Consider the following 10,036-nt stretch of genomic DNA (forward strand, 5'->3'; position numbering starts at 1 on the left):
TTTTAAGTTTTTCTGTTTTTATAGTTTTTGTTTAATTTTTGTTCTGTTTTAGCCTTGAACTCGCCGAGTGCAATTGAAGCTACTCGACGAGTCCATTGTTGAATACATAGTTTCGTTTTTAGTTTATTTTTGTTCTTTTTACGCGTTTATTTTTTTCTATTTTGATTGCAGTCGTTTATGACCAGAAGAGGAGGTACACCTTTGATTCCACCACTTGAAGACCCGGAAGCAACTTTGAGGAAAAACAAAGGCAAAACCGTAGGAGAAACCGCAACTTCGAAGAATTCACCGTTGAAGAATCTCAAATCTGTTTTTAGTAAGAAAAAGGACAAGAAAGTGGGAGAATCCAGCATCTTTTCAGAGGCGGACGAAGACCCGAAGAAGGATGATATCGTGTACCAATCCGAAAAGGAAGAAAGTGAATTTGGAGAAGGAAGCGACATATAGGGCGAACTACCTAACAACATGGCTAACATCGATGAAGTTCCCATGGATGAATGGAAGAAAAGGATGCGTGACGACACCGGCCCGAGACTCGTGAACCCGCGATTCTCGCAACTGTCACCTTTGAACTTAAAGGCCACATACTTGCTCAACTTAAGGAGATTCCATTCTACGGGAAGGATCATGAAGACTCATACAAGCATCTTGACAAGGTCAATGACATAGCCGACTACTTCAATGTCCCTAATGTGGCTCGCGACACTGTCTTGCTTTGTATGCTACCTGTCACATTCAAGGGAGCCGCGAAAGATTGGCTGAAATCACTCCTTCCCGGAGCCATCACTACTTGGACTAAAATGAAAGAATAATTTATAGACCAATTTTTGCCTCCCTCAAAAATAGCCAAGTTGAAGAAGGCCATAGCAAACTTTGAGCAACAAGCTGGAGAGTCACTATATGAGGCATTGGAAAGGTACAAAGGCTTACTAAGGAATTGCCCACATCACGATCTAAATAGCCAACAAGAAGTCTCCATTTTCTATGATGGAGTAAATGTGACAACTAGGCAATTCCTTGATTCGCAAGGACCACTCACAAAGAAAGCACCCCCGGTGATAAAGGCCCTAATTGAAGAATTCTCTAAGCACTCTAGAGAATATCACAACCCAAGGAATGACTTAACTCGTGGGGCGGTGAATTCTATTACTGATGACATGGCGGCAATGATGGAAAAATTGGAAAGTATGGACCGAAGAATGACTAAGATGGACCAATCCATCCATGCCATTAGAGTGGGATGTGAAAATTGTAGAGGGCCTCACCTTACTAAAGATTGTGACCTTGATAAAAACGATAACCGGAAAGTGCAAGTGTGCTATTCAAGTGGTGATAGGTATGATGACAATTGGCGAAAACCCAAGAAAGAATGGCTACCATATGAAGAGTATGAAAACACAAGGGAGGAAAATTTTAAGAAAAAAGATAGAGGCTCTTATCAAAAGGAGGAACCGGTGTATGAAAAAAAATCAGATTTGGAAGATATGCTTACAAGATTCGTAGTCGCGTCCGAGAAAAGACATTGTGATACCGATGCTGCAATCAATGATCAACAAAATATGTTGAGAGAACACAAAATTATGATGAAAGATCAACAAGCTCTGCTTAGAAATCAGCAGTCATCCATTCTCAACATAGAAAAGCAGCTGGGCCAACTTGCACAACAAGTGAATGAGAGACGACCGGGTGGACTTCCTAGTAATACAAAAAGTAATCCAAAAGGTACAGATATAAATATCGTGACGACTAGGAGTGGGAAGATTATAACTCCTCTGGCCCCTATTCAGCAAGAAGATCCTAACCTGGTGCAAGAGGAAGAAGCAGAAAAAGAAGAATCACAAATTCCCAATCCGACTCGCCGAGTCGCCCTTACGGACTCGACGAGTCCCCCACCTGAACAGAACAGAAACCCTCCTGTGAAGCCATATCGGCGTCCACTTCCATATCCAGCCCGAGCTAGACAAGAAAAGAATGAAGTTGACTACCAGAAGTTTCTGGAACACATAAAGGCTCTTCAAATTAATATGCCATTCATAGAGGCGGTTGCACAAATGCCCAAATACGTAAAATTTCTCAAGGAGCTTCTAACGAATAGAAAAAAGATGGAAGAAGTGAAGAAAGTGGTACTAAATGATAACTGTTCAGCTGCCATGTTGAATAAGCTACCTAAGAAGAAGGGTGATCCAGGAAGCTTAACCTTGCCTTGTCAATTCGCGAACTTAGCTACCATTTATGCACTGGCAGATTCGGGGGCAAGTGTAAATCTCATGCCGTACTCATTCTTCAAGAAGTTAGATCTTCCGGAGCCAAGGCCCATTCGGATGGCAATTCACCTAGCAAATAAAACGGTCACATTCCCAAGAGAAATATGCGAAGATCTATTGGAAGCAAACCCTCAAGTCCTAATCCTACTTGGAAGACCTTTCCTAAACACCGCTAGTGCCATAGTTGACATGCAAGATTCTAAACTTACTCTTCGGGTGGGAGACGAATCAGTCACTTTTGGGGTTGATCAAGCCATGAAGCATTCAAGGAATAGCGATGACACGACATTTTCGGTTGATATGTTGGAAGAGTTAATGGAGAAATGGAATGAAGATGAGCCAAACAAGTCCACCGTCATCCGTGAAGAAGAATTTGATGCTGAAAGAGACCTGCTGGAAATAGAGAGATTGCTCGAGGAAGCTGAATATAATGATCTGATCAGAAGTACAGAATACCCGACTCGCCGAGTAGTCTCGGTCGACTCGACAAGTCTATTCGAAGAAGCCCGGTCAGTCGTGAATTTTACCCAGGACTCGACGAGTCCCCTCACTAGACTCGACCTGTTCAGCATTAAGAACACGAAAGTTGAGCTTAAAGCACTACCAGATCACTTGGAGTACGCATTTCTTGAGTATGGCCAACAAAAAACCTATAATTATAGCCGCTGATTTGGCCAAACGTGAGAAAGAAAGTCTTGTGGGTGTACAAAGGAAGAGGCAAGGTGCTATAGCAGGGCAAATAACCAACATATAAGGAATTAGCCCAGCTTATTGTTCTCACAAGATTAACTTAGAAGATGGAGCTAAAGTTGTAGTACAATGCCAACGAAGACTTGACCCGAACATGCAAGAAGTTGTGAAAAAGGAGGTGCTTAAACTACTAGATGCCGGAATCATTTACTCAATCTCCGATAGCCCATGGGTGAGTCTGGTGGAAGTGATACCAATGAAAGGAGGAATGACGGTGGTGGCCAATGAAAATAACGAGTTAATTCCAACAAGAACAGTAACCGGGTGGCGTGTTTGCATTGACTACAGAAAATTAACTGATGCCACATCCAAGGATCACTTTCCATTGTCATTCATAGATCAAATGCTCGAAATGCTCTCCGGTCATCTATATTATTGTTTTCTCGTTGGCTTTTCGGGATATTTTCAAATTCCAATCGACCCACAAGACCAAGAGAAAACCCCCTTTCTATTAGTTGTTTTATTTAGATAATATTAGCATTTATTTTAATTGTTTACCGTTCCCTGTGTTCGATACCCTACTTGCTTGAACTATATTATTAATCGATAGGTACACTGCCTTTCGTGTGCATATTTTGTGTCTAAGTTAGTAGGATTAAAACTAGTGCATTCCACACACATAAAGTTTTTTGCGCTGTTGTCGGAGATTAAAACTGCTAATCGATAGGTACACTGCCTTTCGTGTGTTTGTTTATGTGTCTAAGTTAGTAGGATAAAAACTAGTTCGTTTTACACACATCAAGTAATGAACAAAAGGTACTTACCTAACTTAAAATTTTCATTTTCAGCAATAATGACATGCTCGGAAGGAAAAGGAAGCGGAATTGGCGATTGGAAGCTTTGATCTTGGATTTTGAAGAAAGAAGGATGTTGTTGGTCAGCTTGACCCCTCGTCAGTGTTTTGGTCATATCTCATGAACCGTAACTCCGATTGACTAGATTCAAAATGTTCTAAAAACTAGACAGAATTATGGACGACTTTCCTGTTTTGAGAAAGTGCTGATTCCAAACGGACTCGACGAGTTGGGCCTCAACTCGACGAGTCACGTCGAACTTTTGCGATTTTGGACGCTGACTTGCCGTGCACGGGTTTTAAGTGACGGACTCGCCGATTCGGTCACTAGACTCGACGAGTCACCTCTGTTTTGTGAAAATCTATACAAAGGGCATTCCTGCCCGATACGCTAGCATATAGATTAACCCTTGGAGGCCAATTGTTGACTGAAGGTGCTGCTGGAGCGTGGGAAGCTAAGGAATCAACCCTACATTCAATTTTAAGGAGAATCAAGGAAAAATCAAGTTTACTCTTTACCTAATCTCTTGTTTGAACTATGTTTTTACCAATTGATTTCATTTTTGAGCTTGTTTCTGCTGTAATCATGAGCTAAAACTCATAACTTCTATTTAGGATAGATGACTTTATGAATATGGTTTGATTTTATGATTGGATTAATTTAATTTGGTAATTTTGTTTTATTAAGCTTGTTAAAGAACCTTATGCATTAACCATAACTATTTTCTGTTAATTATCAACTAATTAAGCTGCATGGACATCTCTTAATTGCTTACCTCATGTGATTTATGTGAAAACATAGTTATGTGCCTAGGATTAGCGAATGTGAAACTAGGATTAACTAGAAAGTGGGTAAATTAATGTGTGAGCTTGTGTGACAAACCATCAACAAGAGGTTAATTGAATTAGTAATTTGATTAACTAATTACAAGTCTTATTTAACCCGAATCAATAAACTAGGAAACTCATTAGTTTAATCAACTGATCACTGCTTGAATTAATTTGTTTTCTAAGGATTAGTAATTGCGAACGTGAACCTAATCACACTAATCGGTAGCTAATGCCAATTAATCCATTGCACTTGTCATAAAATCAACCATAGGAATAAATGATTCAAATGGGCTTATTTAGTCATAAAAATTATGCATGATCTTAGTGCTTTATGTTAATTTTATCTCAAATAATGAAGATGGAGCTTAACATGAAGAAGATCAACCTCGACACTACTATCCCAGGGGAGTTTGTTCCAATTGCCTCTTTATTTTATTGTTCTTTATCATGCATAGTATGCAATGGGGACATTGCATAAATTAAGTATGGGGTGAGGGGTTGGTTACATAATTTTAGTTAAAATTTTGAAATTTTTGCATAAATGAAAATTGCTAGGACTAATTTAGAAAATATTGGTAAAAGCAATTAGGAAATCATGCTAAGTTTTATGTTTGATGATTGCATGAAGACCCAAATGTTTAGTTGAGCCAATAAACCTTATAATGCATTTGTGGCCCCCTTTATTCTAGTGAAATCATGGGACAAAAACACAACCTCGCTTAGTTTGAGGATCGCAACATGTTTAGCATCGTGTACCAGAAATGTATCCAGGAATGCTTAGGTAGTCATTGCACTTAGACTAATACTTTAACCAATAAAGGTTGATGTTGAGCGCCCTTGCTTAAGCATGTAGGTTTTGAGAGAAAAAAGTGAGGTACATTAAAAAAATTAAAAAAGAGAGAGAATTACAAGAAAAAGTTGAAAGAGTTTTGGAGTTATTAAAGTGTAAATTTGAAGATAAAAAATTCCAAAGTTCCAAAGTTGAAGATACCAAAAATCAAAAAGTGGTGAATTCAAAGAAATCAAGATCAAATATCCAAGAAGTGAAGAATTCCAAAAAGAGCTCCATAGTGGTATCGAAAAAGTTGTAATTTTCTAGATTATGTATGCTTGGGTTGCTCAACCAAAAATACCTTGAGGCTAGGAGGTTTTTTGCAGATGGATTCGGAGGGATGCATAAAATGAGCATTGTTCAAAAGAAATGGGCGAGTGTTTATGAGGATTGTGAGTATTTAGAATTGAGGGGGTCCTTAGGAAAAACTTTAGACACAAATGCATGTGTTGCGGTCTTGGCATAATGGCTGGGTTTAATTGGGATTATCTTATGTAGTATTAGTATGTTAAAATTCAGTTTTTCTTGGGGGCAAGCAAAAGTCAAGTGTGGGGTATTTTGATATGTGCATATTTAGCTATATATTTAGTATAGGTTTTTATTATTTATTGGCTAATTATTTGCAATTTATGGACAAAAGGTTCTTAACTGTGTTTAAATTGTATTTTCAGTCCAAAAGATATGCTCAGAAGCAAAAGGACTCAGGAGATGCATTCGGAAGCTCGGGAATTGAAGAAAGAAGAAAAAGAGCCAAAATCCTGAAGTACTCGGCGAGTAGGGACGTCTACTCGACGAGTAGGCACGAATGTTCGCGAAGCAATACGCAAAGTCCTTGCCGTATACGGATTCTACGAAGGGACTCGGCGAGTCGGTTTGCTACTCAACGAGTAGCCTCTGTTTTCTGAAAACTATAAATAGAGGTGAATTCCGAGTCCAAAACCCTCTCTGGCTTTTGGGGAAGATTACTTTTTTTTTAAAGAGACAAAAGTCTCAGGCAAACTTTATTAATAAAGAATAAAAGAATTACAACGAAAAAATAAAAACCACTTATAACCCAAAGAAACCAAACCAAAGGCTAAACCCACTCCAACCTATCCAAATCCACAAGCTTAGCCATTTCCTACTACTGCCAACATACCGAACTCTAGCCCAAAAAAAGAAACCCTTAGCCCAAACAAACTCCTCAACCATAAGACAAACCACTCTACCACCTATCTCGAGAACAAAGTTCCCAAACACCAAACTCCTAAACCAAACAAAAAACAACTCAATAAGACAATCCCAAAAAAGACTCAATCTACGAGACCATAAAACAGAAGGCATAAACCAAATATAAAAATACTTCCTCATACGGAACCAAATACATAACCTTAAAAAACGGGAGTAGTACCACCAAACCAAATTATTTAACCACCAACAAAGCTCCAACAGCCCTATCCAAAATTGCACAACACCTCTACCAAACAGATCACGCATCATGAGAGATAACCATATTTTTTGGACTAATCCCATCACGAACCTGATTAGAACATTCCATCCCCTCACCCTCCAACTTCTTATTACTAACTTCAGAGGGTAACTTCTTCATTTTAGAATCTCCTTTGGAGTTAATGACATAATTAACCCCATGAGAATTAACATACTCGGACCTGGATCAATATGAATTGAACTTTCCAGCCCACCAGAATCAGACTTAGAAGAATCAACTCGCTGGCTCATGAAATCATCCTCTAACCTGTCCACAATTTTATTAGTAATATCACATAAAACAACAAACCGCTTCATTGTATTAACAGAATTGTTCTCCTTTTAGCTACCCTTCATACCCTTTCCCTTCACCACTTTTTCCTCTTTTTTCCCAGAATCCACACTCTCTTTCCCATTATGCCCCTGCTTATCTACAATGAAAGGTTTGTTATTAGCAGCAACAAACTCCTGGTTCTTTTGATGATTCCAATGGCCAACACTCCCCCTATTCCAATTCCCACTATGAGTTCTGTTATTCCAGCCTTTATTACCCTTATTACCACTATTATAGCTTCCTCTTTTGTTATTCGCACCATTCCAATTACTACCTTTGGTTCCAGAAACATTGACTTGAACATCACCTGTACCATACCCCTTCACAGCAGCAGTCCCTGCATTTGCAGATTTTTTCGTGATGATAGTGTACCCCTCACCATCTTTATCAATCACATCCTGAATATCACTCTTGACAGCATCGTTTTTTCCATTTATAACAGCCAAACAGATAGAATCATCATGCCCATATACTTTACAGGAGGAACAACGTGAAGGTCGCCACGCATATTCAACAACAAATTTTGAATAACAGCTTTATCCAAATCAAAATCCCAAGTACCAACATCAATACTATCTTTCCACTGTTTATCAGCCTACATATCAACTAGGATCCTCGCATAAGCACTTCTCCCCTTATGCTCAATACACATATCCTCAGTGAAAGAATCAAAAGCCAAAGGAATACCAATCTTACTAGCAATGATGCAAAGATTCTCAGCACTCCACGCTTCCAGTGGAAGATCAAAAATCTTGATCCAAACAGGAACACTTTTATGGGATTCCTTAGTGAGAGCCAACCCCGGTCGCCACCGCTGAATAAACAAGGGATATTTATTGAGAATAATCCAAGGGCTATTATCTAATATCTGCCTCATTCCTTGTTCTGAGTTGAATTTAAATAATAAGAAACCTTTACTATTCATGAAACCATCTTTAAGACCCATATTCTTCCACATTTTCCTAACTTATGCACTAATCACTGGAAACCCAATCTTCTTGTCAAACAAATAACCATACAAGGTATTCATAAAAGGAATACTAGCCTTCTTCAGATTATCAATTGGCAAAACAACAGGCCCCTCATCAGATCCATCAATCGGAGGAATAAACTTAACTTGCAACTTCCCTTTATGAGTTCTACCATTTAGAGCTCCTGGATATGATATCTTCTGACCAGAATCAACTTTATCCTTAACATCAATCCAAATTTTCTCTCCTTCATAATTAGAAGCATGCATATCCTGCCTTCCCTTACTAGCATCACCTAGAATAAAAGGCTCCAGGTTGATGCTATTAATAACCGTGGCAGTCTTCTTCAAAGACAAATGCATATCAGAGTCTAAATTCTGTGGACCATTATCCTTGATCTCCCCTTCTTCTTTACTCCAATCAACATCAGAATCAACCACCAAATTACCACTATCATCCCATTTATAAGATTTATTCAGATAATCTAAATCCCCATTATTTGCAACTGAAATCTCCCTTTCCATAGTCTCATCATTTAGAAATTTAAACCCAATACCAGGTATAAACTCATTCTCTGTATCATCCGTCCCTTTTTCCTCTTCATTCATCTCCTTACTCTTTACAAAAATACCAAAAACCTCAACCTGAACACCATTCTTATTCATCTCAGGCAAAGAATCAATACTAACAGCAATAGGAGGACTAACATTAATCATATGACTCTTCACATAATTAACATCAGAATTAGGGCTAGAAAACACAACCGAATCCTTAAGAATTTCCCAATTCTTAGATAAATTTGCAGTGTTACCTGAAGGAATAGAATCCTCTAGAATGATCGGAGGCAAAACCTTGGTCACTTTATCCATAAGATTTGAACTAGAACCCTTGATCGAAGGTTGACAAGCAACCCTAGAAGCACTAGAATCGGATTCCCACACACCATCAGATTCCGAAGCATCCTCCCTTTCTTCTTCTGTAACATCATCCACATAGTAATCCTCAGCATCCATGGGAGTTCTGAGAAGAGAATCGCCCCGATTTGGTTTCCTAGCTTTATTCAAACCCTCCAATTTCCACTCCGCTTTCCCAATACCCGACACAAAAGCTCCAGTAGCACTTGGTTTTCATCGAGTACGATAGATAGTAGCCGAAGACTGAGCAACAACCCCAGGAGGAATAACATCGCTTAAATCAACCTCAGTTCGCACAAATCGACCCACCGCACCTTTATCAGGAGGCTTAACCTTCACATCCTTCAATCGATCCTGCTTAGAAGAAGCTCCCATCGCAACAACGGAAATGATGAGAAAATACTTCAGCAATGAGACGAAAAATCTCACCAGTGAAGCAACAACGACGAATCAAGCAAAAACGCACCGCCGATCAGAGAGAATTGTAGAGAGAGAAAGGGTAGAGAGAGAAAGCGTTTTTTTACTATCTTTAGGGAAGATTACTTGGCGACTAAGGAGACTACTGGAGACCTGAGAAGCGTGAGAAGAACCCTAATCCTCAATTCTAAGAAGATTAAGGCAACATAAGTTTACTTTTCCACTTTATCTTTGAATAGAACCATGTTTGGATTGATTGAATTCCTTTTTAGGTTTTTATATGCTGTAATTATGAACTAATTTTGTTAGTTTCTGTTTAGGGTAGATAAGTTTGCTCCTATGGATTAATTTATGTTTGGATTGATTGTTATTTGGTGAATTTTTGTTAAATTAAGCTTGTTAAAGACCCTTATGCATTAACCACAACTATTTTCTGTTAATTGCTAAGTAATTAAGCTACATG

General features: G+C 38.8%; 1 non-coding gene across 1 annotated transcript; it reads right to left on the minus strand.

The window, feature by feature from the left end:
• Positions 1–848: 848 nt before the first annotated feature.
• On the minus strand, positions 849–955 carry LOC145168071 (small nucleolar RNA R71). Its single transcript, XR_013741664.1, has one exon. It is a non-coding gene; the product is annotated as a small nucleolar RNA R71 (small nucleolar RNA).
• Positions 956–10,036: the final 9,081 nt, after the last annotated feature.

Source organism: Lactuca virosa, chromosome 3 (genome assembly GCF_052849685.1).
Source record: "Lactuca virosa cultivar CGN04683 chromosome 3, Lactuca_virosa_CGN04683_v6, whole genome shotgun sequence".
Lineage (NCBI taxonomy): Eukaryota > Viridiplantae > Streptophyta > Magnoliopsida > Asterales > Asteraceae > Lactuca > Lactuca virosa.